The 24917-nt window shown below is 39.2% G+C and overlaps 1 protein-coding gene across 1 annotated transcript in view; it reads left to right on the forward strand.

Moving 5' to 3' along the window:
- Positions 1-1761: 1761 nt before the first annotated feature.
- CNTN5 (contactin 5) overlaps positions 1762-24917 on the forward strand; it is a 616731-nt gene continuing 593575 nt past the window's right edge. The window contains exons 1-2 of the mRNA XM_059466383.1: positions 1762-1884; positions 2293-2388. The gene's annotated coding sequence lies outside the window, so the exon portion shown is untranslated. The remainder of the gene's footprint in view (positions 1885-2292; positions 2389-24917) is intronic.

A 24917-nucleotide genomic window follows, 5' to 3' on the forward strand; every position in this document is an offset into this window, starting at 1 on the left:
GCATCAAAAAAAAAAAGGCAAAAATACTTCTGGCTTCAACATTTACTTTGAAAATATTGAGAAATGGAGCCTCATAAGTTATTCATAAGATCAGAATTAATGCAGTCACTATTCCTGGCTTCTGATTAAATGCTGTCTTGTAACCTAGTAACACTGGAAATAATGACCAGATGATAATTTTCTGTGAATTGAGTCAGTCAGGGAAGCTTTGATATGTCAAGTTGCAACATTACTTGCTCAACAGAAATATGTCTGGAGACCCATCCACAGTTGTGGAGACAATTGTCTTCTGTGTTTGTATGAAATAGTGTTTCCAGACAAAGTCCATTCCTAATGATGGATGCATTCTCTCTCTACCACTGTGATAGTTAAGACAGTGGGAGATGGTGATGAAGGACCAGAAATTTTCAATCTTAGAATAATAAAAAAAAGAACTGAAAGTGAGGGTTTTTTTTCAATTCATCCTCACTGACAGTAGTGCACAGAATTCACTGAACATGATGTTGAGCTGTAAATCCTCTGATAGACTTCCATATATTATACAGGACCACAAAAGTGTATAAAACTTTTGTGTTACTCATCACTGGTATCTTATCTTGCTAGAGGCTTCAATATAAGAGACAAGCAAAAGACACAGAGAAAAACTCATATTAGTATTGCCAATTTGAGATCAGAGTTGTGTAGGAACCCCCAGCAAATTCCAGAATTAATCCAAAATCTTTGTTCTCCTGAATCTAAAGCACAAAAGGGTCTGTTTTTGAAAATTGGCCAGAAACTACCTGGGATAGAAAAAAAATAAATATAAAGAAAAGTTAGTAAAGAAAAATGCAAACACATACATGCACTCACACAGATATTTGTAGACCACAGAGGTTCAGAAAGCATAAACCATTGAAATGGAATCACTGAAGCAGAGAAAATTCTCAGAGAATAGGAATTATACAATAATTACTCAGATAACGCGTAAGTTAAAAAAGAGTCCTAACTACTTGTGGAAGGCAAAGGGGGGGAAAAGGCAATGAAAGAAAAGAACAGAAGGCCAGAAAAGCATTAAATTTTATAGCACAAGTTGCCATTGCCACAGGGGGAAAAAAACACAAAAAAAAAAAAAAAAAAAAAAAAAAAGAAAAGAAAAAAAAAAGGAAGGAAGGATTAGAATCAGCCTGGATGCTGAGGACAGCCATTAGGGAGAGGCAGAACAGTGGGAACGCGCTGGATGTGCGGGTGGATGCGAGGAGGACCCGCCCGGAGGCCGATGTGGCGGCGCCGGCAGCCGTGCCCGGGGCTGCGCGGGGCGGGCGGGGGCGCTCGGCGGGGCCGGGCCGGGCGGGCGGGCAGAGCGCTGCCGGCTGCGGGCGGGGATGCAGCCGGAACGGGGGGATGGCGGGGAAGCGAGCAGCGAGAGAAGCAAGCGGCTGCCGGAGCCGCGGCGGTCTGGGTGCCGGCCGAGCGCTGGCGGCCCCGGGTGTGCCTCCAGCCGGAGCAGCCGCGGTGTAAAGGAGGAGAGGGTGCGCTGCGATGCGCTGCGATGCGCTGCGCTGCGGTGCGGTGCGGTGAGGGCAGCAGCCGCGGCTCCCGAGCTCCCGGCTCCGGCTGCAGAGCGCGGGGGTAGGGAGGGTCATAACCGCTGGAGAGGAGTAAAACGCTTAAAAAAAAAAATAAAAGAAAGAAAGAAAAAAATCATAAAAATCAATCCACCTGGAAGGAGGATGGGGAAGGGAATGAGAAGGAGGGAGGAGAGGATGGGGTCAGAAAGTGGTGGATGGAAGAGGCTGGTGTCTTGGGTTAGAGGAGGAGCAGGAGATCAGAGGACAGCGCTCGCCAACTTGCCCTCTCGCCTTCACGCTCCGGGCAGAGGAGTGAAGAGGAGAATCGGGGAGGAAGGTGAAGAGGAGCAGGAGGAGGAGGAGGAGAGCGGGAGGAGGGGGGGGTCCTTGCGCGCTTAGGGGTAGGGGCGAGCGGCGGGCGGCGGTGTGAGATGGCACTCGCATAAACGCGCGTCCACATCATCTATACATCCGCACGCGTGCAGGCAGGGGCGGGCAGAGCCTCCGCCGCCCCCCGGGAGCAGCCGGGGGAGGCGCCTCGGTCCCCCCGCCGGGAGGGGGCACGGCGGGGCCGGGAGGGGCTCGCGGGAGCCGCGGCGCGGATGCCTTCACCTGCGGCTCTCCATCACTGAGCGAGCCGAGGCGGAGAAGCGGTCGGGTCTGGAGAACTACCTCTGGATGGTTTAAAAAAAAAGAGAGAAAAAAAAGGGAAAAAACCCAACTCTGCAATCCTCTGCTCCCCCAGGCTCAGCAACATAAGGGACTGCTATATTTGAGGCTGTCAGGAGGATGGGAGAGAGAGACTGAGAGTCAGGGCGAGAGAGACGGTGCCACAGCAGCGGTAAGTGTCTCTGCAGTTCCTCCAGCCAGGCACTGATTTCCCTGGTTAGACTTTGGAGTGTGTGCAGATTATTTGTTGTAATATCTATCGCAGCGTCTCTGTGAGCAGTCTACTGTGAAGCCGGCAACGGTGAGAGATCCCGTTTTTGGGCTGCAGGTTTATGTGTTTTGCTTTTTTGTTTTGAATCTTACATTGAAATTGTCATAATTGAGCAGAAAAGTTGAAGCAGAGATTACTATGATCTGCTATATGCTTCCTGTCGTTTAACTGGGGAGCAAACTACTGCAGTGAATGAGTTGTGAAGAGAGATGAGAGGCTTTTAGTACAAATACATACTCCAGAGAAGGAATGCCTATGCAAATGTGCTAATTTTTTATATTTGGGAGAGCTATCATGCTAATGCTTGAGGTTGAATCAGGAAGTAACCCAGCATATTGAGTTTATAGCAATGCACTGAAAGTTGTGCTGTTTTGGAGTTTTGAATGATACTTGGCTTTGGGATAAACAGCTATCTCTGGAATTAGAAAAGTGCAGCTCCAGGACTCTTCTCCTTTGCTGACAGGCAGAGGAGATGGAATTACATAAAGATGCACCGATTTTTTGTCTCTGATGTGAGGGCAGTTAATAAGACTATGTGGAATGTCTGTGAACTGGCTAGAAGATTAACTGAGAGTTATTGTGACATAGAGCATGAAACTGTCTTTTTAAGATTTTTAAATTAAAAAAAAAATTCCATGACTGTATATGTACTTCTTCAGATTTTCAATTGCACATCTTTTAAGCTCAGAAACTTCCTGCAACAGAAGTTAGACAAGATAATGTAATGTCAGTACTTAGGACTTACTTTTTCTGTGTTGCAATATTTCAGAAATGCAGCTTAAAGTTTTTTCAAAGTTTTTTTTTTTTTTTGTTTTTTTTTTTTTTTTTTTTTTGTTTTGTTTTGTTTAAAAAGTAATGCTTCCTTGGAATGACACAATTTTAGTTGGTTTTGGTTTCTTAAATGAAGGAACTTGTTCCAGGGTTTTTTTTTTGAGGTGTTCCAGCATTTCCCTAGACTTCAGTGAGCTGTTGATGAGATCCTGAAGTTTGAAACTATAAATAAATTATAGATTCACTATTATCCAAAAGCTATGGGGGGATTCCTGATAATTAAAATTTGAATGAAATTTTCCAATTAATAAAACTGCCTTTAATTCTTGCTGAGTTGTAATACCACTCCTTCAGAAGTACTTTATGAGAATCAATAGCACAAGTTTGGTTCATTCTGATTAATATTATTACCGGAGTTATTGAAAGAATTAGCAATAACTGGACCATTGCTTAAAAAAGCTACCCAATGCTCTAGTAGAATTTCTACAAATATATTTTATAAATTGACTTCAGTTACTATAACACTTACCTACAAAGTTTCAAGTAAAGCTAAAAGAAAACAAGAAAAACCCCAACCTTCTCCCTCAAACCCCTTGTCTATCTTGTTGTGAGGGAAAATACAAACTCTTGTTTACTAGTTTGAGGTATGCTGAAAGGAAGACAGAAAACTGAGATGTGAACTATTGTAACTGAGGAGTGTTATATGTACAGTGGCCTTCAGCAGAGATTTACTGTTGATACACTATGGGAATATTTAAAAGATGTGGTTAAGAAGATAAAGTTTCAGAAGACAACAAATGTATTAGGGAGCGTGAAGTGTTAAGCACTCTTGAAGGGGATAACAGCGAAGTAGTTTTATAAGTGGACTATTGAACATGCAGCACTTCTGTTTCATACACTTACAAAGCAAATGCCCATGCAAAAGAAGTCAAAACTTGCAGAGCATGACATGAAAGTGGGAAGATAGCTAGGGATAGTTGGGAGCTTAAAAGTGTAGGTTTTAGTTTTTTTGGTCAATGGAAAGCTGAAGGTCATATTTTGAATTCTAGGTAAAAATATCGGGAGAAGGGATCTTGATTTCATTTTATAACAAGGGCAGATGTACTAAAAATGAAAACAGAAAATAAAAACATCTCACTGGCTGAGTTCCACTTGACAATTTGAAAGAAAGTAACTTTGAGAAGAGATCTTGAGGAAAAATATCATAGCAGCTAAGATAAAAGTGCGATTAAGAGCTCTGCTGTTAGAAAATAATAAAGGGCAACTTTAAGAAATGCATATCTTGGAGGACTGCTAGCACAGATTCAATACAGGAAGGTCGTGACTGGCAAATTTGCTTGAGTCCCCTAAATAAGTTGCTGACATGGTGAACTATTGGGGAACCAGTGATATGATTTATGGGAGTTTCAGAAAATGTCTAGATCTGTGCTCCACAAAATATTGATTTGGAGAGTAAATTTTTGAAGGAGTGCTGGAATGAATTCAAACCTGACTTAGGCATAGGGACCAGAGGGTGTCAGTAAAGGTAAAGAGCTCTGTATGGAAAGAGGAGGTTAAAAGCATGATGCTTTAAATGACAGTCTGAGATCCAGGTTTCTTTCCTGTTTCTTGTAAATCTGGTATGTTCAAAAAGGCTTAATCTGATTTTCTAGAAATATAGAAAAAAATGTTCCACTGAACAATTCAACACACTGGAAATTTTCTGATTAGGTTAATGATAGAAATATTTATTTTAAATAATTAATGCAAGTCTTTGCAAAAGACATAATAGAAATCTGTATGTTAAGAATGTACATACAAAGGTATTGAGCTATCTGAGGTGATTGGTTCAGTGGCATTGAGAAAACAATAGTTCTTCTGACTGATTTTGTCTTTCTGCTTGTAGCCTGCAACACAGATTCTAGTTCGTACAAATGTACTGCAAAATTTGCCACTGTTGGTCTGCTCCCTCCTTATACTCCTGCTAAAGATTCTGCATTGCACTTTCTCTCATTTTCAGAACAACTTCAATCATTTGAACAATTTGTTGTGCTCTAAAATGCTAAATAAAATGCACCACAGTTTATAGTGCATTCTTAATGCCCTGAGAATCAATGTGAAATAGACATTTAGTTGCAAATACTATACTGGTAGGTGCTTCACAGTATATTTTCTTCCTTCTGTGCATGGCTTCTGTGATGCTTTTTCAGGGTCTGTTACACCCTGGATTACCAACTTTTTAGTGCTTTACAAGGGAAAAGTACTCTTTCTGGAAGTGATGGGGTCCCTACAGATTCTTATCTCCTGAGTGATTTTGATCAAAAACGCTCTATTAGGAAATGGGTTTGCAAATTATGAAATTGTTAAAACCTTATAAGATAAATATGTTCTTATTTTTCTTAAAGATTTGAAGACCTCACAATGTGTGTGTATGTATGTAAAGATGTGTTTATACACACACATATATATTGAAAAGCAATGATTCTGTGTCTTAGCAAGCTGGAATAGCAGCAACAGTAACATTTTCTAGTTAGTGGAAGGAAATGTAATCTGTTTGTTTTTATAATTAATTTCTTGGCTGATTTATGAAAATATCTCTAAGTGTGTGAACCATAAGAAAATTTGATCTTTGCTCATGTGCTGGTTTCTAAAAGGAAGTTCAGGATGATTTCTCACTGTATTTCATAAAGGCAACAAATCAATTTGAAGATGGTGCAAGTGGATATGTAATAAGGAAATACTACGTCAGATTCTCTATGTTGTGACTGTAATAAAACATTAAAATTTCTATCCATGCTACAGCTGATGTTCCTGATCACAACATGTTCATACTTATTCTGTGTAGTCATCCACTCAACCTAACTCTCAAGCTTACAGAGCCATGAGGTTACATCAGAATGATGCATGCTGTCATGTACTAGTTACACCACCATAGCTCACCTCCTTACATCTCCTTCAGGACCGAACTTACACGTCAGTCTTGGGAAAAATTGATAACTCTTCTCCATTCCCACACCTAGAAATAGAAAATACATCTAACTCTTTCCATCCATCAGAAAGCTCTCTTGGGAATTTCCTTTTCAAACATGCTCTTAAAGGTTTTCTTGTAAATCATGTTAAAACATGATGCTGTCTTTGGAGAACCTTCAGCTTTTGAAACTAAAAGCAGACAAACTTTGCAGGTAGTTCACTGCAGTTCCAGAGAGGGGTAAGGAATGACAACTTTTCACTCAACATACAGAGACTTTGGCTTCAGCCTCCTTCTGAGTGAAAATTGTTCAGTTTTTAATAGTTAAAGAGTTACTATATTTTTGGAGACTCCTAGCCTTTGAATCATTTTGATCAAGGCTAAATATACTACTTTGTAATTGATGTAGGCATAGTATTAGACCAGTCTTTTGGGTGTCTTCCCTTAGCAAATAGCATCAATTTGCAAGAATTCACAGATCCCATTTTATTTTTGTTGGGCTTATAGTCTTGATTGAGTACATGATGGCTGTTGCCCTGTGGCTGTGACATTCCTGCTATAGGTAGTAACCACCCTCCTATACCTTCAACCAAGAGTAGTGGCTGCACAGATGAGCAAGTAAATGAAGATTGTTTGGCCATAGTAACAGAAGAAGATGATCTAAAAGCATAACACCCTTAAAATAATATTTTGGGAAGATATTCAGGCACTGAACTTGAAAAGTTGTAATTCTTACTCAGCCATGAAGAGACATATTCAGAAAATGTTTGCTGCAACATTCTCCCCACAAATGTGCCCTCAAAACGAAATGGTAAATGGGAAGGATATTAACAGAAATTTACTTTTGGGAAAGGTGATGAATTATTAACTGTTTAAGAGCACATATATCATATGTTCTGAAAGATGACCCATTGCTCCCTTTAGCTTACTCCATAGACTTTTATATACCATTTACTCTTGGTTATTCACAGTTTTCTGCATAGACTTGAAGTGTAATGAACAAAACCACACCAAAATGAGTCAACAAAGTCACAGTATATGCTTTACCTCTTCTTCTGAGGTGGTTCTCACAGAGAACATTTTCCAAAAGCTAAGTCTTATAGACACTCCAAGAAACTAACCTGGACAGGCTGGAACACTTGGTGATATTCAGCACTGTTGGTCTGATGAAGCCATTCAACTTCATGATGCTCATATTACTGCAATGTAATTATGATTATTATTTATCTTTACATTTATTCTTGTGATGCCTTGGATGGGGGGCAAGCTATACAGAATGGAGGAAATAGAAAATACTGACAACTTCAGGAACTGTCTTGTTCCTATATAGGAATTTCAGTATGGCTGGAACAAAAATGCCTTTAAAGTACTGGACATAGAATTAATTAAAATTCCATTACTTTTGTTTTTCCTATGCTTGCTAATTTCTTTCCTATAAGCATTCATTTCTTGGTATATTGTACTAAAACTCTCTTTCTGGACCAAATTAATGATATTAAACTTTGTATGTATAGTGGCACTTTAAAAACCGAACCCCCCCTCCCCTCCCAAGTATATTTCTTTACCTACTGTATAGGTTACTTTGATGTATAGTTTAACAAATGTATATATAAATTTTAGATTTTTCTTTTTTACTTTAATTTGTAGGTACGTATTACATATATTTAAAAAAAATGTAGATGTCACTTTAAAATGTAGTTGCCTTACCCATCTAATTCACATCACAAGTCTATACTAAATATTATTTAGATTTGAACTCTGATTGACCTAGATGGTTTTTTATTATCAAGGTCCTTTATTCCATTATAAACCTTATCATCATTGTGACAAGTAGGCATGATAATCATAAATCAAGATTGTGTTGCACTGAGGGCTGTAAGCAAAAAATGTACCCTGAATCAAAGAACGTATGGCTTAACTCAAGGACTTCCTTTTTTTTTTTTTTTTTTTTTTTTTTTCTTTTTTTTGCTGTTCTGTATGACCTTTGAATAGCTTTTAGCTAAGGAAAGACTTCTGTGTTTCACAGCCGTGCTACCATGATCACGTACAGATGTCTTCAAGATCACCTCCCACCCAAGGAAAAAAGCCCAAGATGCTCTCTGCAACACTGTGACATGTGCAATGATCACATATAACAGCTGCAAAATGTAGCATTGAATATTTGTATGAAAACTGTAGCAGCAATCCATTGCTGCTGAAATGTGTTCTTCTTAGACCCCTTTTCTAAATTAACTTATTCTTGAAGTTACCAAAACCTCGTGCAGATCAAAACTTATTAAAAACAAGCATATGGACTTTCACATGACATTATTTTAATAGATAAGTTCTCTTAATTAAAAATTTTTATTTCCTTTGTCATTCCAAAAAAAAAAAAAAAAAGAATTAAATAAAATAAATAATTTACTCACTCTTGTATTACGACCTTATTCTTTGTTTGGCTTTTGACTTTTGCACATCTGAGGTGATACAAGGTCCTGATTTCTCAGTCTCATGCTGTGCAAGATGCTCAAAATGTTCTTATTCCTCTTTAACATATGCAGTGTCATGTATTGTTGCTGCTTACATAAAACTCAGCTCAGGGAGTCTGGGAATAAAACCATGACTTCTCTGATGTCATAAAGTCTCTCTGATGTGTGTGTGCACAGCTTTTCAACTCAAAAGCAGCTGTGTAGTATTTCCTCTGTTTGGACTTTGGAAGATATTTCTTGGACATTGAAACAGCTTCAGACTGAGGAAGACTGTCACGTTTGTGAAGACTCATAATTGAAAATATATTCCAGATCAGACAACCAGGGAGAATAAATTATTAAGAGGGCCATTGGAATATAAAGATAATTTAGAAAACATGATATATAGCCGAAATGTCTGCAGTTTTGTTTTCCCCTTTGCATATCACAACTGACTGATTGCTAAGATCTAAGTATTTATTTGTCTTATCAATCACTTTGTGCCTGAGTCATTCACTGATGGGCATAATCCTCTGTTTGTGACTTCAGAAGGCATCTCTGGAGGAAATTTGAATGTCATCAGCAACGAATTGAGACATTACTGAAGGCATCAGGTAGGAGGAAGACGTTTGCACAAGGGGCATATAAATCAACAACTGGAGAAAATAAGCAGCATCAAAGCAGAGCAATTCAGTTGAATTTGGATTAAATTCTTGCATATTTTCTACAAATTAGAAGCAAGACAGACTGATTGATTCAAATAATGCAAAACCCAAAGTTCTTCCCTAGAAAATAAATACAGGTTGAGAAAATTGGGAAGCATTAAGTGTATAGAAGCACTAAAGAGTCTACACTTGAAAGGTCATTACTTAATGTCTGTTATCTCTGTAAGTTGTCATTAAGTATCCATAAATTACTATCAAGATTCTTTCTCTGTCAATCTTTGCAAAATAGTTCCTTTGAAGCAACACAACTTTAATTGTAAAGGAATGTAAAGGAATTTGCCAAGGATTTCTTTCAAAGCTTACAAAAATATGTTGAAATTATAAACAATATGTGCATGATTATATAGGATTATAGGATTTGTGAATGAGAATAATGTGTGAGAGAAAGAAAAAATTATCACAGATTTTTGTTATTTTGCCTCAACAGAAAATGATTAGCAGTTTCATATGTCACATTCAGCATCAAAGAAAAGCTGGCATATGAGAAAATACAACCAGTTGAACACGTGCAATGTTTATTGAAGATAATGTCTATAGCAAAAATGGCATGCTAGTTTCATGTATTATCTAAGATTAAAAAAAAAAATAGCAGACTTTTTTCCTGAGGATTGCTTTAAAGGCAAAGCAGTGTGGGTTATGAGAAACTTCTCTAAAATCTATAATGGACACACTTGTACTTTGAAATCTACAGTAGAGTAACTGAGAAGCTTAGGGGATCCCAAGAGTTTATCTAAAAACTACCTGTAGGTGGTATAATAAGATCTGGAATATTTTGCAGTGGAAAAAACCAGACTGTAAATAGCCATATGCAAGACAGTAATTTTGGACTTTTTGTTATTATTTCTGGGTTTATTAGAATTGTAATGATGTAACGGAAAAGCAAATCCAAAGGTTTACCTTCTATTGAGGCTTTCTTTGAATTGGCTGTGAAAAACTTCGACTGTTAACTTGAAATAAAATTTAAACAGAACAGAATCAGCTTCCAGCATCAAGCACACTAAACACAGAGTTGTTTTACTTTATAATATAGGACAGATTTTAAGAAAACTAAGAGATATAGGAATTCTCTTCATTTTTTAAGACAGACACTTTGTCAGATTATTAACAGAAGGTCCTATTACAGGAAGTTTTTATTACTCTCTACTATTTTTCCTTTATTAATTACTGTGTATAAAGATATTATTGGATTTGCATCTTGAGTTATAATTATTACTTCTTAGCATAGTCTGTTTTATTGCCATTTTCCTTTGATTTCCTCATCACCTGAGGTTTTCCCATATGTTGGCTGGCATGAAATTAATTTTTTAATTTGTATTCTTGGTTTGCCTTTTCTGTAATTTGTATTTTATTGCCAATGTCAGACAAAGAAGGAGATGAGGGAAGTATTGAGAACACAATCCTTCATCAGTTCCCATTGCCACTTATAAAGGCAGCAAATAAATGTATTCTGTTATTGCAGTAAAGTCAGAGTCCTTGTGCCTTGAGATACATTAAAGACACTCTCTAGCACTCCAAGAAGTGCCAAATTGGATGGTGCCAAGGGAAAAGAAATAAAAAAGGAATAAGAAAAAACACTTCCACATAAAATTCACACTGCATTTAACAAGCATAAGAGAAAAACACTTATCCAAAGCTGAAAGTACAGGTCACTACAGTTGGGTTGAACAGCAAGGCTTTCCACTGAGTGGCTGCAAACACAGGCCAGGGAGTGCAGAAGTTGTGAGAACCATGCAGTGATGGATCCCCTTTTCTTTGCTTGGTGCTAAGTGAGGGGAAGAAAGAAGAAGTCCACATAAATTATTCACCTTTTATGTTATAGACCTGCACCTGCAAATGGATAATCCCTCTGTCAGTTTTGTGGAGGGTCACACAGCACACACACAAAGTGCTGTTCTAAGTTACTGAGTTTTTTTGATATACTGGGCAGAAGCTCTCACCTGAGCACCATCGGGAATCATGTATTGTGCCTATCAGCCTGTCAAGTCACATTTCTCCTAAAAATACTTTAGTTATTCGTGTGAAATGTTGGGGGCATGGAGTAGTTTTTAATAAGTATATTCTCACTCAAAGCATGCATTTAAAGAGTGTCTTTTTAAATATTATGAAAGCAAGCAGTTAAAATCTATTGGCCACTAGCAGCTTCTTACTGCTGTTTTCATTAACAATTTGTGCATCTCTTTAATACCTCTTCTAGATCTCTTTCCTCATTGCCTCAATAGGGTCAGATACTCACATTTTGCCTTGTGATTGTCGTCAGGCTTTTGTGGCTAGCCTTTACTCAGAAGGACTCAAAACCATCAAGAGACAAATTCACTGCTGGCATAAGCAAGTGCAGCAATGCTAAATTTGGTGGAATGCTGACTGCTCATTTTAGGACCGCTTCCCCACCCTGAATTTTCCTGCAACCCTCAACCAGTACTACTCTATGAAGCATATTTTGCCACTGGCAGTGACTGAGGAATTCTAGGTTGGATTTCAAATCTGTTACCAAATGTATTCTGGCTATGCTAGTGACAAGCAGAGCTGCACAAAAATTACCCATTTTTGTTCTGTAAGTGTCCATCTGCAGAAATGATGATTTTCTGCCTAAATATTTTATTCTTCTGTGAATGTGCAAAAATATTATTTTTTCCCCTCCTGCCGGTTCTGCTGACAAGCAGAACTTTTTCATACAGCTCTATAATTAGGCTCCAGAATCCTGTGGAGACCACACAGCAGAGTGGTAGGCTTTATATTCTGCGGCTCTCAAAAGTTTCAGTTCACAGACCTGTGTGCTTATATCTATCCCACCTCTTTACAAGCTATAACGAGACTCTTCCATTCCCTTTGGATCTGTCCCCTTGTGTCTAACAAAAATGAGAATTTTGAGTGTTTCTAGTCCTAAACTGCAAATCAACACTCAACCACTGTGTGAAACTTTTGACAGAATGGAATGGAGTTTCAGATCATCATGGTAAATACCAGCTGAGAGATCTTGCATTACTTCAAGTACTGCAATGAAACTATAAAATTTATATAAAAGCATATAATGTTAATTGTATTTTCACACAATTCTTTTCAGCATGAATGTGAATTTTTGCTGTGGCTTCCATCCCATTACAGTGTTCCTGATCAGAAAAACCAATGATAATTCTCCTATAGCAAAAATATAGCTGTAGAGAAGTAGATCACTGGTATAAGTTGCATGAGGAATATTATATATTGCTATTGTATGGCCTTTGAGGAAACCTTCCATTTGCCTTTAAGAAAACCTTCAAGCTCTTTAGTGTTTAAACATGTTACTTTAGAGAACATGAATCTTTGCTACTCCAGGCCAAAGATAGCCACAAACACCAGTAAACTAGTAACATTACTTTTACTTCCTAAAAATAGTTAACATCTGAGATTTCCCATTTACTAATCTTCTCTCCAAACCATTCAGAAATATGAACTGATATGATTTTTTTAGCTTCATATTGGTGCAGTTTGGAAAAAAGGTTTTCATGTTACAGCTGATGTGAGCTGCTGCTTAATCTTAGCACTGCTAACAGCAAGAACATTTCCTGTCCTTAGCTCATTTTTAAAGGTTTAATTAATAATGTAGACAGTTGAGTCTGCCTGCTTGAACTAAAATAATTAGCAGAGAGCAAACAAACACTTTAGGTTTCACTTTATCAATGATGTGGTGTCCCTTTAAATATTTAGCATTTTGATCTGAGTGACCGATCATTTATTGAAAAGTGCCTGGTTACCCTGACAATTCAAGCAAGAAAGCTGAGCTGTGAGAAAAAAGGTAGGATCCTGTAACTGCTTCTGACCAGTAAGGGCTACAAGAAATAATGTGTTAAAATGAATGTTAAAAATCAGGGTATGAAAAGGTAGGAGCTGTCAGAAAAGGAATGGTAAAAGAAATCAGAGAGGAGGGCAAGAGGATAGAAAGGTGCGTAATGCAGCTCAATGACTAACTGATTAGTTACATCTGCATTTGAGGTCTTACAGGAGAAAAGTGTCTCATGTACATCTAAATCTCAGGTAGTGATTTACTCCTCTGTAAATTCAGGGCAACAAAAAAAATCTCTCTTAGTCAAATTTATTGGCTTTTTCTTCTAAATATTGTTATTCTGGGGAAGAGGAGACCCAGACCCTGCCAGGAAAGCAGTCAGAGCTTATGTGTGGAACATGCTGAAACCAGTAGTGATTGCAGCTTTGACTTGGGGAAATGCACACATGTTCTGGGAAACTTCATGCACAGTCTTAAGCTAAGCCTACACTTAACAAACCTTGACTGCATTTTAGTGAAGCAATCTTAGGTGTAGCCCTGAACAAGTACCTTGAGAAAAGGAATGCTAATTACACTTAATCTTTTACTTCATGGCATGGGATAGTACTTTTGGATTATAATTATAGCCAATTTGTACTTCTATCAGAAACATACAAAACCATGTTCCTTAATCTTAAAAATGTCCTTATTTTTTTAGATTATGTCTTGTAAACTCCAATATCTCTTTTCTATCAGGTTTTATATTTCCTATTATAAAAAATCACAAAAACATTGAATATCTGATAAACTCATCATACATTTTTTAAACAATCTCTTTGATTCAGTCAAATGTAGTTCCCTTTCAATGGCATAAAATATTCAGAAAAACAGGTCTCCATTCATTTTATTTGGGACACTAGATAAAGATGCAACCAGTGCCATGTGAGGGTAGTAAATAATATTAATTTCTGCCTGGTCTAAACTCAAAAAAATATCTGCAAGTTTCTTAATGCCCACTTTGATAAATTAGTTCTATTACTGCAGCTCATGATGAGGCTTCTGAGCTGTAACTCACAAGAGTTTTCCCTCCAACTCTTTTTGTTAATCATCATCATACTTAGAGCCTTAACTGCTTTTCATAGTTCACACTGTATTTGCAGGATTGACAGAAAAGACACAAAAATATTTGCTAACCTGTAGTGTTTGGTACAAAACCCACGGCACAATGTTTAATATGACTCCCTGGTGTGCCACTTCTGTATGGTTATTTTCTAGAGTAAGATCGAGCTTTGGTTATATTTTTCAGTAGGGCATGCTGCCTTCAGCAATTTAAAGACAGTGCTGCAGGTTCCTTTCCACTTGCATAGGAGAATTTCCTGGAAGTATGCTCTGACATGGCAGGAGGTTTTGATTGGTTTTAGCTACAGCCTCTGTGGGAAACTGGCTCCATCTCGTCCTTGTGCTGGGTGGGAGATTTCATCTCCCAGTGACACCAATACAACAGCACTGAAGCACTAGCTGTCTGAATCACTGTCATTATTTTCCCCCTTTGGAAAGAAGCAACAAATTAATACAGTCATTTAAGAAAAAGGGAGACTTAAAGAAGTTTCCAAAAGAAGTGATTTTATTTTTTATTTATTCATTTGTAGTAATCTTTGATGACCACATTTGGGTGCTTATTTGGCAATGAAAGTCCAAGTATGGATGTGAAAAAATAAACATTTTATTTTGTTCAAATATTTTTTCTCTTATGCTGTTTTTCTTTTCCAGATTAAAAAAGTTCTTTTTATATATTAAAAATAAAATTCCATTCCTGACAGATTTTGCTGGTGATTGTCATAAAACAGAAAAAAGCCCTATTTTTAATCCAGCTCATCTATTAACTACAACTGGTTCTGAGCAACCAAGGACCTCATTCGCCCACTATATCTATTTTTCCATCTGTAGAAACTGATGATGCAAGCATAAGGGAAGGAATCAGTTAACTTTTCATCCTCTCTTCATGGCTTGTTCTGTGGCACAGAAAACTCTAAAACTGGCAGCAAGAAGCAGTTAGAACAGATCACTTTGTTGCCAAGGTAATAAAATCCATGAGCTTTCAGAATAAGCAGATTTATTGTATTATATTTAATGTTCATGGCTGACTAAGAAAAAAAATGGTAACAGCTTTTCATGGGAGATAAGGTGTACATCTTTTTGAATAGCAGTTTAAAATTTTTTGGGTATTTTGGAGAGCCTGTACTAGGTGAGATGTGCACCTAGGAGAGTGGAAAGGGATCTTTAATTACCAAAGACGGTCAAGCCCAATGCCTCTGCATCCCAAGCTGTTATTTTAAATGTATGTATGCATGAGTATTACAGCGGCCTGAGTGGGTCGCTGCTGGTGAGAGAGAGACGGTGAATCTTGTATCTTGATCAGAAGGCTGAATTTATTAATATATGATATATAATACATTATTACTATACTAATAGAATATAGAGAGAGGTTTGCAGAGCTGCTAGCTAAGCTGAGAATAGATAGAAAAGAATCCACAACAAAGTTGTGTCCAGGGACTCAGTCCCCTGGCTTGCACTGATGATTGGCCCTTAATTATAAACATAGAAAATGAGCCAATCAAGGTGAATCCTATTGCATTCCACAGCAGCTGATAATAATTGTTTACCTTCTCTTCGGGGGCCTCTGGCTCCCGAAGACACAGAAATATGAAAGAAAAGGATTTCTGTGGAGAAATGTCTGCGACATCTCACCTTTCTAAATTGTATAAAAATAAAAGAAAAATGCTGATGTGGAATGAACAGGAAATTCCTTCACCTATAAAATATAGAATACTAATAATTCACTAAAACAATCCTACAGTATAAGAAAATTGCAAGAAACAATGCAAAGAGAATTCAAGTCCATGCAGCTGAGTTTCAGGAACAGTCCATCAGCTGAAGTTGTTTCTTTTGGACATCTGAGAGTCCTTTTTGGTCCTGAAACAGCATAACACAATTTTAAACAATTTGAAACAATTTGAACAATTTTTAGAATGTCCTTTTCTGGCCCTTCAGTGCTTCAGCACTTCAGAGCTGCTGCCCGCCTATTTTCAATCTTTTTTATTTAATTTTTTTTTTTTTTTTTTTTTTTTTTTTTTTTTTTTTTTTTTTTTTTTGATCGAAAAGCAAAAGAGCAGCAGCCAAGCAAAGCAATGCCAGAGAAAGAAAAGGCCCTGGGGGCCCTGGCCCATACTGGACCAGGAACCCCAAAACTGGCTCACACAGGGGGACCCGGACCGGTAGGACAAACCAGAACCCCTAGAAACATCAAGAGGCCTCGCAGCGGGCCCGGCCCAGGAATTTCCTGAGCCCAGCATCCCAGGCCAAACCCATGAGGAAGGCTCTGCATTCCTACGGGCATGAGCCTTGCTGCCAGCACAATGGCAGCACGGGTAGTGAGACGCTTCCTTTCCCCTAAACCACTGAGGCATGCCAGCAGCAGGGAAATAGAAGCTGCCCCGAGAATCTTCATCTCGGGTCTGGGAATGTTTGTTTCCCACAGCAAACCAGCTATGGTCTCCTCCAACTGTGCCCTCTCCCTCTGCAATACATCGGGTTTGTCTCTCATCCGCCCCCTGGCTTCATCCCCATCCCCTCCGGGCTGGGGATCAGAGGCAGAACTCTCTGGATGCACCTGCCCCCCCATGCCACTAGGACACAAGAGAGGCGGCGGCCTCCATGGGACAATCCCCGAAAAACCACCCCCCAAACCGCCGAGAATGCTGATCTCAAAAACAGGCAGCTGGACTGCCACAACAGTGAGCTGGCGGGCAGCCCCCGCTCCATGGAAGGAGAGACCCCCTGCCGGAGCGACTGCTGGGACGTCCGGTGGAAGCATCGGGGAGGGAGCCGAAACTGGGGAGGGAATCGCGCTGAGCGTGGGATCCGCCGCGGGCTGCTCCGAGGGTCCCGCGGGCTCAACTCCGTTTTCTGCTGCTGACTCTGGGGTCTGCTGTGGAGGCGGCGGGGACACGCGGGAACACGCTGGTGCTGTGTCCTTGGGCTCTGAAAACGGCGGCGGGCACGGCACGGGCACCAGCGGAGCTGGGAGGAGCGGCGAAGCGTCGCCGTTGCTTAGCAACAGGTCAATCGACGGAAGTGCTGTCTCTTCGGCCTTCTCCGACACAGGCTCTTGCGGGGGCAGGGAAACCGGTGCCACCGCGGGCGGGACCTCCTGGAGAGGCGGAGACGGGATCTCCTGGAGTGACGGCTCTAGCAGGGCCGTGGAGGAAACCTCGGAGACCGGTGCCGCCCCCGTTTCTGAAGGCGGAGTCTGAGAGGCCGGCGCTGGCTTGAGCGGCCGCTCCCATCCCCCCGGAGAGAGAGAAGGGGGGGAAGGAGGAGGCTCCATCTGAGCATGCTCCGGAGCAAGAGTAAAAAAAACTTCTTCGCGCCGCGAAGTTTCGCCCCCCCCCGCCGCGAAGCAGGGGGGGGAAAAAAACCCAAAGTCGTCCCCCACCGGGTCTTCTGCCAAGGGCGGTGGAAACGGAGCCTGGCCATAACAGTTAGATATCCACTGAAAACAAGCTGCTCTGCGCTTCAGGACTGGGAAAAGCTTTATAAATGCTGGGTAGATGGAAGGCAACACGCGTCCCTCCAGGTAGACGCACTGGATAATCGAGTCCATGCACTCCCAGACAAAAGCATCTAAAGCATATAAGACATCAGCAAAGAACCCAAAAAGCTTTGCCCATCGAAAGAAGTCATAGATATCTGTTTTTGACAAAAAGAAACCGTCTTCCCTGCACCAATGTTTCCAGAGGGCTATTTCTTTCTCCTCTGAAGGGGAGAATTGAATCTCTTCTGGCAAGGCATGGGTCTGCCATACAAACAGCCACAAGCTACGAAGGGCTGGTTCATCAGGGATAGAAAAGTGAACAGTACCTTTTGAAAGAGTCCAGCTTGCTCTGGCCAGCTCCACAGGTCTGCTGCTCTTTTCCATCATCTTTCCTGATGGTTTTCCAGAAGAAAGATTCTCTTTGTGGTCAGCCTTGGCTGTGAACTCTGTCCAAATCAGGATCTTCGGTTCTTCAGCTCCTGGCTTGAATCCACTTTCTGAGGTCACTTCAAAGCAACCCTCAAATGCTACACATACAGGATTTTTACCCAGTGCAGCAATTTTGCTCCTCTGGTCTTATCAGATTAATTTTTGCTCTGACACGAGGGGTCACCAGATATTACAGCGGCCTGAGTGGGTCGCTGCTGGTGAGAGAGAGACGGTGAATCTTGTATCTTGATCAGAAGGCTGAATTTATTAATATATGATATATAATACATTATTACTATACTAATAGAATATAGAGAGAGGTTTGCAGAGCTGCTAGCTAAGCTGAGAATAGATAGAAAAGAATCCACAACAAAGTTGTATCCAGGGACTCAGTCCCCTGGCTTGCACTGATGATTGGCCCTTAATTATAAACATAGAAAATGAGCCAATCAAGGTGAATCCTATTGCATTCCACAGCAGCTGATAATAATTGTTTACCTTCTCTTCGGGGGCCTCTGGCTCCCGAAGACACAGAAATATGAAAGAAAAGGATTTCTGTGGAGAAATGTCTGCGACACATGAGTGCACAGGAAAAGGCAATGTTGGATTTTTTTTCAGAATTGCAAGTAAAATTCAAAAGATTTTGAGTTGTGATTGTCACCTGTGATTTCTGAGACATGACTGTCCTCAGTAAGGGAGAGTGACCAGGAAACAGTCAGTTTTCAAGCATTCAGGCTCAACTGGGATTTTTTTTGCCTTATTTGTAACCTCTGCTACCAATATGTAAAAATACAACTTGAAGTTTTGATTAATATGTTTTTTACTGCACCATTAAGCTTGTCTAGTTTACTAGCAGCATGGGGAAATTCACAAATACAACATTTTTTTCTACTCTCCAAATACAAATAAACAAGCTTGTGCAGGCATCCTCAAGGACCTGCATCCTGAAATACATTTATAGAAGTTAATGTTCAGAGGATATTTATGGAAAAATTGAAGTAAATCATGTCAAGACACATATTACCAAGGTGCTGAATAGGGGGAAAGAATTTATTTTAGTGGAGATAAAATATCCCTCCAGCTAGAGAAGGAAGATACTCCAGAGCACTGGACTGAACACAGGTGCCTTGTCATTGAAACCTCCATGGTTTTCAGCCTGTCCACTGTGGCTCTGTGAGTGAGTGCTCCCCTTGGAACTGAAGTTTTAGGAGAGGAATTCAGAGCACAGAAAATACTGATGATCTTTCTCAACCCTCGTCTACCTCATTTGTCAATATGATGAATCTGTGTATGCTCAAGATTTTAAAAGATAATGTGGCTTGCTATTGGCTCTAATATGGACTTTTTTTTTTTTTTTTAATAGCATGGAATGTTGCGGTTCAGAGTAATTTTATTCCAATATGCTCATTTTTCGTGTAAACAGTGGTCTGCTGCCATTTGATCACATACACGCTGTTTTGCTACAGAAGCTGTTCATCAAAGTGTTGACATTTCATTTTAGTGCACATTTGGAAAGCAGATATTGTTGGTGGTGGAGATGTTGCTTTGTTTTGACTTGGGAAATGCCATATAGTGTACGTGAAAGCTCTGCGCACTTCAAGGAGTTTGCTCCCAGACAAAAATTCCCAGATATTTTAGAAGGAAAATTAGCCACTTCAGCCCCACCTTCTCCCACAACAAATTGCAGCCTGCAATAGTGTTGGCAGAGTTAAAACAAATTAAAGGAAGCACTTCCTCACACAATGTGAAGTCACCCTGAGGAGTACAGTCACATAGTTCATGGATTTGATTTTTGAAAGGGCTGGATAATTTTATGACCAATAATAATAATATTTTTAGTTATGCGTGCTAAGTGAGGTATAATTGGATTTCCTGCTTCACAGCATCAGCTACAGGGTCACTACATCACTACAGGGGCCAGGAAGGGATTTATTTACACAGACCCACATATGTTCACACCCATGCACACTTCTGCATGCAACAATGAATTTCAGTGATGCGTATCAAGGATTTCTCTGAATGATTGTGCATAAGCCAGTAGCTCTGAATAGCTCAGGCCAGCATTTACACGTCAACAGGAGCCATGCAGAGGAACTGTAGTTATTGCAGTACATGTGGAGCATGTGAAAACTGTGGGCACTTTGTCCATTTTTGAATGGACAATGGCAAGTCTGGAGCTCATCACAGGAGGAAAAGAATTTGTGTGAAGTCCAGCTTTTAATATTTAACAGGCTTCTGGCAATGTGAAAGCCTCAGTCGATACCAGAGTGGCAGCTGCTGGTTGTAGGCACAGTAACTAAAATGTGATTGTGAGTTTCATAAACACATCCTTCATTCTCCTATCATGGTAATTTCAGAAATCAACAGAAATAAAAAAATACGGGAGTATATCATGGATGCAACTTTTAAAGACTACTTCTTTGGTAATTCTCTCAGTGAAAATTAAAAATTTATTTGAAAATTTGGAGGATAGTTGCTGAAGAGAAAGTCCAGGCTATAAGTATGACAAAGCGGCACATGAAGCCTCTTTTTTTCTTTTCTTAGCATGTTATCTATACTGGCACATGAACCTATGAAAGAATAGGCTAATTAGTAAGGTTATTAAAGGTATCATATATCATGATCAGCTCTTCTGGCTATCAGAATAAGATCTCGAAACCTCTTCTATCACTGAGACTTACTGTAGAATAGGAGAAGGGACACCAGAAAGAAGCCAATTAAGATCTGTATGTTCAGCATGCAGATACCTAGAGCATGCTGGAGGCAAAAAGCGATGACTGGGACAAGCCCTATGTCCTGCTGAGGCCACCACAGTTTGACCCAGCCATTAACAGTGCATGTCACTGAATCTCCTCTTTCGAGAATTATGTCTTTAAAATAAAAGTACAACACTCATTCTGTTGAAATGCAAGAGGATAAATTTCATTACTGGACTATCTGTAGTTTGAGCCATCCCCCAACCAAGTGTGAGTCGTGGGTTCAGTTTCGTGAGGAGCCAGGGAATGGGCAAATGCACAGGTACATTGCCATAGCATGGTTAGTGGTCCCTGATAATGCAGGAAGGAATTAGCTAGGTGCTGCTGAATGGAGACAGAGGAAGCTTCCAGCTGGATGCTGGAGGAAGCTTCATTGCTCCTCAGAACTGAATCATTGGGAGGTGGTCCTCAGTTCTGCTGCCAGAAATGTATCTGCTAAACAGAAAATAATGAAACAGTCAGCAGTAGACCCAAGCCCTCCATGAACCTTAATTTATATGGTCTCACAAGGTTTTATTTAGTTTATCTCCAATTGCTGTTTCATTCACTTTAGAACTAATAAGGAAAGATGTGAACTGCAGTTTACACCTCCAACAAATCAGCCTCTTGCAGATTGCCCCTTCCCTTGCCAGCCTGCCTGCACTGTATTGGAAAGTGTGATTGTAGGTAGCACACTCAGAACCGGAAAACTACAGCTAGAAGCATCCTCTTTTACTTACAGTCTATCCCCCTCACACAAAGGACAATCTGTTCATACTTTTACAATAAGCTCTAACTATACCAGGAAGCTCAAACTAATAAAGTGTGTGGGATCTCACATATCACAGAATGGGAAAGTTGGAAGGGACCACAGTCGATAATCTGGTACAGCTTCAAACAAATTATGAACTGGATGATGCAGGTGATATTTAAATTAACTGAAGAGTGGTAGACAAGAAAAAAGAAGAAGTATAATTACAGAAGAACCAAAGAGAATTTTATTACCTTAATGATGGCCTTGATATTAAGAATTATTTGACTATGAAGAAACTATCAAAAGTATGTTAAACAGAAAGATGTAGGCCAGCATATTATTATAGCAAGGTGAGTCCAGAGGGCAGAGAAAAAAAATAAAAGGGTAAAAAAATATCTGTTTAATTATATCTGAGAAAATTTCTGATTATTCACCAACAGAATATTGGAGAGTCAAGGGAAAAGCCCTCCCTGTTCTGTGAAAGGATAGGGCAAAATTGGTCATTATGTAGATATGTTTTCTCAAATACAACAATTCACCTCAAAAAGCATCAAAAAGCAGTATATTTGTAGGCTAATACATAGGAAATACATCAGTAACGGGTAGAAAATTTAATTTGCACAGAGATAATAATTTTGTTTGTTTTGTTGAATCCTTTTGTAGGATTCTGCACCAGGAAGAATGTTGAGGAAAGCTGTCACCATAGTCAAAAACCCAAACAGATTGGAATACATGTCAGGAGAACCACTACAAGAAGACAAAAGGATTAGATGACATTTTTTATGACAAAAACAAGGGAATTGTGTATGATACTTCAGACTACATGGTCTGAATTCTGCTGAATTATATTTTGTGTAATCCAGGACTCTCTATTCTTAAAAAATTGGGCCTCCAAATTAATTTCTGTGTTTTGCCTAACTGTTACTGAAAGCCAAAGATAAAGCAGAGCATCTGGAATGCTATTATGCAGCTTCAAACAAGCCCATGAGCTGTCATTCTAATTCCTGGAAAGGCATCATTTTAAAAGGAAGGATGAGAGTGAAAAAGGCAACAACATGAAAAAGCAACAGAGTAACCTAATTACTTTATGTTCCTTCAATTATAAATATATATTAGTTTATGCCATACAACATTTTCATTTAAGAGAACTATCAACAGGGAAATGGGTTGTATGTGTGTTCATACTCACTGTCGCTGTAGCAGTGTCATTTTGTGTGTACTGGTGGTCTAGAAGACCATGGCAAATGTGTTTTAGAAAGGTTCTGCAACTCATCCCAAATGGAAGAGGAACTGTACTTCCTTTGCAGACTTTCCTGAATGTTTTTTCCCTTCCTTCCCTGTTTTATTGTTATAGAACTCCAAACCAAAAGTAATTTCCAGTAAAAAATATAAATTTGTCCTTTGTGCATGGAAAGCATAATTAAATTACTGATGCTTTAAAAGATGGAGTTTAGATCCTGTTAAGCAGATTTCTATTTGTATTGATGAATTCATTTGACATCTGCTTACTACAAAAAATATTGCTGCTATCATCTAATGACCAGACATTCTGGCTCCATTCACTGGAAGTGTCATTCAATAGCTGCTCTTTAGCACTAAATGTTGCATTACACAGAACGATGGAGTATTACAAATTTAATATATTTTAATTATTTTTTTCCTAATGTTACGATTGAGCATTATGAAGCAGGTGTTCTGTAAGAGTCAAACACAGTGCATTATCTACAAAGCAATTTTATTAAAATTGTTAGAAATGTTTGTGTCTGAAGTGTCTGAAAGCTTTAAATTCATGTAAGCATATTGTCCTCTGCCCAGTCATTTCCTTGGAATACAAATGCATGCAAATTTTCATTTTCATTTCCTTACATACAAGAATTTTTCAAGAGAAGATGAGTGTTCCTCACATCTTTCCATTTAATTTGCAAACTCTCTACTTTAGTTTTCTCTCTGCCATTTCTGAATACTAAAAAAAAAATCCTATAAATCAATGGCAACACTGCTAGGAGTTGGACTGGCACAAAACGTTGCATCTTGCTGGACACTACATTATTTTTATGAGGCGCTGTATGCATTCACTATGCCCTTATTCCACAGCAAATGAATTGGACTGCAAATAAACTTGCAATTTTAGAATAAGAAGATGCTCAACAGGAGTAACACCAATAAATTGCTCTTTAAATATGCAGTACACTAGCTGAGTTACTCAATAAGTAACACTATTTGATTTGGGAGATTTAGTCATTCTTTGCAGTAGTGTGAGAACATTCCCCTTGGACTTTTGCTCAGAAAAGACTGACATTATGTTTCAGGGAAGAAGGAGAGAAAATTACAACAGCTCTACCCTTGAATCAAGATTAAAGGCCTTCTTCTCTAGTGTGCACAAGAATAGTGAATATTTGGGTGGGAGAGAAGGAGGAACTTGGGCTGGACAGGAAAGTGGGTGGTGATTCTCTAATAATGATGCTGTCAGAGAGAGCTGCGGGAAAAGGCAAGAGGCCTGAGGAGGGACTTGAAGGCTTCTTTGCATATGCTTTTGTGTTAGGTAGGTGGTTTCAAAGATTTAGCTTCAGCATTGACATCACAAAATCTCTAGGCAGACCATGGGACATAGCACCACATTTTGAACAATTATTGTGATGAAGAAAGGACAGCAAACAAACTAACAATATCCATTTGTTATAAATAATATGGTAACATTAAGGTAAATTATATAAATTGTTGCAGGAAATGAGCAGCATGGTTTTTTTTTTATTTAATTTACCTGGGATTATATTATCAAAAAAAAAAAAAAGAAAGAAAAAAAAAGACAATTCTCAAGAGTTTAAGGGTATTTGCTGAGAACACAGAGGTAGGCTCCAAAACCCAAATGCAGATATTGAATACAAGTGGCTTTCACGAAGGCGAAGCTGCCAGCGGCTCTCTCTCCAGCGGCAGATGATGTCTCTTTGTTTATGTTTTAAATTGGTTTAGCTGACACAGCATAAAATAATACACTTCTGGAAATCTAACTTAATTTATTACATCTTTACTACAGTATTTTATTTGACCGACAGCATGAGAGGGGATGTTATGTCCCAGCATGTGTCCTTGCTCTAAATTTTATTTACAAAAGTACAGGCAGGAAAGATACTGAAGGAAAGCTAATGGTCAATTATGCTGGGGAGGATCAGGGATCTACCTACCCAAATGTAGGCAATTACTATGTCAGTTTTGATATTTCAGCACATCACCTATAGTAGCTTTCAAAGGAATGCAGTCCATTCTAGATGTATTGTTTTCATCTCTTTTC

This window comes from Ammospiza nelsoni, chromosome 2 (assembly GCF_027579445.1).
Source record: "Ammospiza nelsoni isolate bAmmNel1 chromosome 2, bAmmNel1.pri, whole genome shotgun sequence".
NCBI lineage: Eukaryota > Metazoa > Chordata > Aves > Passeriformes > Passerellidae > Ammospiza > Ammospiza nelsoni.